The following is a 5,474-nucleotide window of genomic DNA, read 5'->3' as shown; positions in this document are numbered from 1 at the left end:
CTTCTTCTCTTCCCCCTCTCCCCCGGGCCATCACCGTTCACACCATGCGAAGCGACCTGCCCTTATCACGTGTCCTGCACCTCGCTCCACGAACGTCACAAGACCACGTGGTTCGACGTGACGTCGCCATGACTTTGACGACACGAGACCAATGTTGCCTAACGCAACCAAAGTTTCGGCTTCGGTATCAGCTGATGTTTAAATTAAGATTGCACAAATAACATTCCACAAAATGGTGAGTTGGGCCAGTTGGTTCATTATGGGAAAAGACAAGCGCCGAAAGACTAGGACAAAGTAAGGAAACGACGACACAAGGCGCCGCAACTGAAGTTTTATTTCTGAAAAAACATAGTCTTATATACACTTTAAAACACTCCACGTCACTTTCTACGTGCCCACTCTTTACCTAAGAATAAACGCTCTTTATCTGACAGAGTCACGGAAGGTTCGCTTATGCACTTATCTGCACCCTTCTCCTTTATTGCATACGCCTGATGAATTTCCCTTGTAATCTTTTTGCTAGTCTTTCGGCGCTTTTCTTTTCTCATAATATTCCACATTTCGTGAATCCGAAGACGTAGAGCTGTTTAGTAGTGCTTCGTGAAATGGAATCACGTGTAAGCCTAAATTTTTCGGAATTCAGCGGAGTTGCCCTTTCAGCGTCTACTTTTTTGCGGTTTTCATGTCTCATGGGGTTCGCGCAAGCCGGCGGGCACGGAGAGAGTAACTAAATATCAGTGCGTCATATTTTAACTGGACGACGCGGAAACCTTCTCCACCTTCGGGGGCGACCCACGGTACCGAAAGCGCGCGAAATGGGAGGTTTTTGGTCCCGGGCTCACTTCTGGTCAGAGCCGCTAAAAGCTTCTTTTTAGTCGAAATACAAAATATAAGTGGCGCAAACCGTTTCAGTTATTTATGAAAGCAGTTTTTGTTCATTATTTTAGATAAGAAAAGAAACAAATGCAGTTTATAAAGTCCGGAAAACAGAAATGATTCGTCGACATACCCGCCACCAAGCGGTAAAAAAGGCGGCGCATACTTGAAAGGAATGGTGGGATCAGGCTCCGACAAGCGGCGAGCGTAGAAAGGTCCCGGATGTACGCGGCGGCGCTGCGCTCGTTTACGGACTCGAGGATCCGACTGGTTCGAAGCGTTCCGAAGGACTTCGGCGCAGGTTTGGCTTGCTGTTTGGCCGTTTCGCGGTAGGGCAGCGCAAAGTGACTCCCGTTCTGAACTGATCTTTACCCCGTGTTTGCTGTTGTTTGTGGCCAATGAAGTGTCATTCCGAATTAGTGTTTAATCGCGCAGCAAATGCCATGCGAGCCGCCCTGCCTGCCCGCTTCAGGTCGACAGCCCTCTCGAGCCGTCGACACGGAGTGCGGCAGCCGTGAGCGCTCGCTGAGCTCACTACCCCTCCTTAAGTTCGCGGCCACTCATGCAACCAAGGACGTCATGAAGGAGGTTATTTTTTGCTTGTTTTTTTTTTTGTAATTTTAATTTGCCCATAACTTTTAAAATAAAGCGAAATGCGAGAAAAAAAGTTTCATTACGTTACTACGTTTAGTGCGCTCAGATTCGGTGCAGATTAAAAACCAGTAAAAAAGTCATTGCAGGGCCCCTTAAAGGCCAACCTACAAAACCATTTTCCGCGGGAGAAGAGGTTTCCTCCTTGCCACCCAGAAAGGAGGAAACCCCTTCTCCTTTCCACGGAGACTAGCTTCCGAACCCGCCCTTTTCAGGGGAGGAGGAGGAAGGAGTGCGAGAGGGGAGGGAGCGAAGGTCTTTGGGGAGAACTTTCCTACCCTGCGGAAAATGGTTTCGTAAGTCGGTCTTTAAGGTGCAAATTTTTGAACCACTGTAGCGGCAAGTGCGGGTATATAAAATAGAACGAAAAAGTAATAACAGTTTACCGGGCACTTTTAGGCTATAAGCCTATAACAAATGTTAAAACACGATTAATAGTTTCCTTTTTAGATACTCTCAAAATTACTAGCTCGCGCAATTGAAAAACAAAGCAAAAATCCCCCCCCCCCCCCCCCCCCCCACACACACACGCTTATGGCCTGAATGTCCAACGTGACTGAATGTCCAACGAGCCTGAATGTCCAATCGGTCACGTGACAGGCGAGACGGAATGTACAACGAGACGAAAGATCCAATCGAGACGGAATGTCCATCGAGCCTGAATGTCCAACGAGACGAAAGGTCCAATCTAGACGGAATGTCCAACGTGCCTGAATGTCCAACGAGACGAAAGATCCAACCGAGACGGAATGTCCAACGAGCCTGAATGTCCAACGAGTCTGAATATCCAACGAATATGGAATGAACCTTGCAAAGAATTTAGAAGACATTTCTTTGTTGAATTGTAGGATTACTGATAGTTACGGTGGTGAAAAATGCGTTCGATGAAATAAGAAACCGGACATTTCGGTGCGGAGATATCGGTACGCGATCATTTCGGTATGTGTTCGCTTCGGCACCGGGCTTTTCAGTACCGGGATTTTTGATGCACGGCTGTTTTGGTGTGCTGCTGAGCTTGTCCCTCTGACGTTGCCTCTGTGAAGTCCCCAAAATGAAATTAAAATTCCGCTCGTGTATTTTGCACACTTCATAAAACCTCAAAAACAATGTATTTATTGTTCGTTTCATATATCTAAATTTAAAGATGATTTCTATATTAAAAAAATGACAATTAAAAGGTAACACATGCTACAAGATAGAAGACCGAACTCGTTGACCATTGACAATCTGTCACGCGTTTGATTTTAGAAGGGTCGTTCCTCTGGAGCGGAAAGGAATGTGGGGTCCTAGGGAGTTCTGTGAATCGTGAATCGTGCTTATCCTCAGTCACAGTTTTTCCCTATTCTATGAGTTGCTGTATTTTTCTTAGTCGTTTCCCTAGTCCCACAAAGATGATGTCCCTCGCATGGGAGAAAAACGCCTGATTGAATTTTTAGTATTATCTATATTGTTCTGTGAAGTCGGTGTAGTATGTGTAATTACACTAAATTGTAGTTTTTGTTTTCTTCTTTTTTGCAAAACGAACGTGAAAGTCTTAGACATTTCTGATTGGACTTCTCGGTCCCCAGAAACAAAAAATTCAATCCTCATATTAAAATTAGTGATAGAATACAACGTTCCTTTCATTAGGCCTTTGTGCAGGTAATGTCCTCAAGTGGTGAGCTTTTGTCCGGTGATTTTCCGGAGGATTCGGCACATTGACGCTTATCGCGACGATTAGTTTCGCATGCTTCGGCCACCAAAGCGATTTTAGGATTGGCTTCCGTCGTTTCTGCCTTTTTTGGTCACATGGCATGCAGCAATCGCACTGATACGCGCCCAGGTAGCATACCAAGGCTGCGATCGGATTTCAACATCGTTCTAACTCTGTCATAGAGCCGCTGCGACAGTGCGACCGTGATTTATTCATGTGCGCACATTACAAGTGCACATATGACCACGGTATCAGGAAGTCAGTCCTTCGCTCGGTCTTCCCAAATTCCATAATGCTAGAGTTGCGAGTGAACATATTCATGAAGAACCCGACTTTTATCATTTTGAATAATTCGGGTACGATTCGCTATCGGACCCTTGCCAATTCTGAGAGCTGCATTTGTCATCCCCTCTTTTTTTGAAAAGAAGGTCTCATTATTGACCCCCACTGTAACCGGCAATCTATACACCCAACCCTAATCAATTCTTTTTGACAGTTCGACAAACGGGCACTTTCGCCCCATTCTTCAATCTGCGAATCGGCCTAGGGCGAATTGCCCTATTCGACGAATTGTCCTTCTTCCAGTTGTCCAGAGACCAATGGAATTTCGACGAAGTGACCCGATTCGTGCTGCAATACGATTCTTCTACAAGAATAGAAAGCCACGTGGAACGATCTATTGTTATATTCACACATGATGTAGCCTATGAGTACATCCGGGTGTGAACCTTCTGCTGCACGCCGAGACAGATGCGTTCGCGTCCTTTATCAACAGTCAAGCTCCCACCTACCAAGACGTCATGAACTACCTCGACAGAATGGCAAACTTTGGAGTGCTTCCAGAAGCCAGTGAAATTACATGGGCTTCTGAAAACCACTATGCATGCCACATGCAAAAAAAAAAAAAAAAAAAGTTGCGTACTGCGTGATACTAGTATTATCGCTCTACTCACTGACATATAAACCTATTTGCAGGGAATGCATGCGTATGTAAACTACTGACGACTGCAGTGTACAGTGAGTAGTTGTCTGTTCCAGACATAAACGAACAAAAATAAAAATTTGTCAAATCCACACAATTGTTCTGCATTTACTCAGGAATTGTCGGGTCACCCCCCCCCCCCCCCCCCCATGCATTTATAGACGCGTTAGATGTAGACTTTATTAAAAAAAAAAGATATCTATATTTTTTATTAGTGGGGAAATTACGCTTGTGCAAACTCTTGATGCCTCGCACCCACAGCTCCCAAAGCTCCTTTTAAAAAAAATTAAATATTGACTCTGCGCATAGTCAGTGGCGCTGGCGGGCGGTCATGTGTTTACAATGCGGGTCTCCGTATGTAGCTCATCAATAGAAATCGAAATGGGCAGGGATGAGGACTGAACTAGAAGTCCCTGGGATCTGAAGCGCGGCTTTCATAGACGTCCCCCAATTGCGATGCACTAGAATTCCCGGACATTGCATCCCTATTATATATTTCAAACTGACTGGCGAATGTCATCGGAACATTCCAAACATTTGAACTCTTAATATCAAAGGAGCGTTTGGCGTCGTACAATCGGCACCTTTAACCGATTGGTACATAGCTGCGCATCGGCACTCAGCTAACTAACCATCAAGCCTTCCTATAGATGAAATTATATTATTTGTGTCTGCTCAGGTTCTTTGTCGGTCCGTCAACGTCGGCTTTTGTGGCACGACATTTTAGTATGATGAAAATACAGCAATGCCTGCAGGAACGCGGACTAAATATGCACACAAGTTTGTACATTTAAGAAGGAAAATTATTGCAGCACGTGACCGGCGAGACGGAATGTCCAACGTGCCTGAATGTCCAACGAGACGAAAGATCCAACCGGGACGGAATGTCCAACGAGCCTGAATGTCCATCGAGACGAAAGATCCAACCGAGACGGAATGTCCAACGAGCCTGAATGTCCATCGAGACGAAAGATCCAACCGAGACGGAATGTCCAACGAGCCTGAATGTCCAACGTGCCTGAATATCCATTATTGGATCTTCCGTCTCGTTGGACATTCAGGCTCGTTGGACATTCCGTCTCGTAATCCCACACACACACACACAAACCTTAGCCGCCCTTGCTCAGGGGCTACTTAATTTGTACCCGCCCCTGCGTAATAACACATTTCTATGTGTTTAGTGATGCGCTAGCTCGCTTCATATATAGGTTGATTTGCCGAAGACGACTTTTTTCAGTCAGTTGTTTGTGTTTTAATATATTAGGCAAAATA

The sequence above is a fragment of the Ixodes scapularis genome, unplaced genomic scaffold, assembly GCF_016920785.2.
Source record: "Ixodes scapularis isolate PalLabHiFi unplaced genomic scaffold, ASM1692078v2 PGA_scaffold0__279_contigs__length_252992795, whole genome shotgun sequence".
NCBI classification, from domain to species: domain Eukaryota; kingdom Metazoa; phylum Arthropoda; class Arachnida; order Ixodida; family Ixodidae; genus Ixodes; species Ixodes scapularis.
This window is presented reverse-complemented; position numbering follows the sequence as displayed.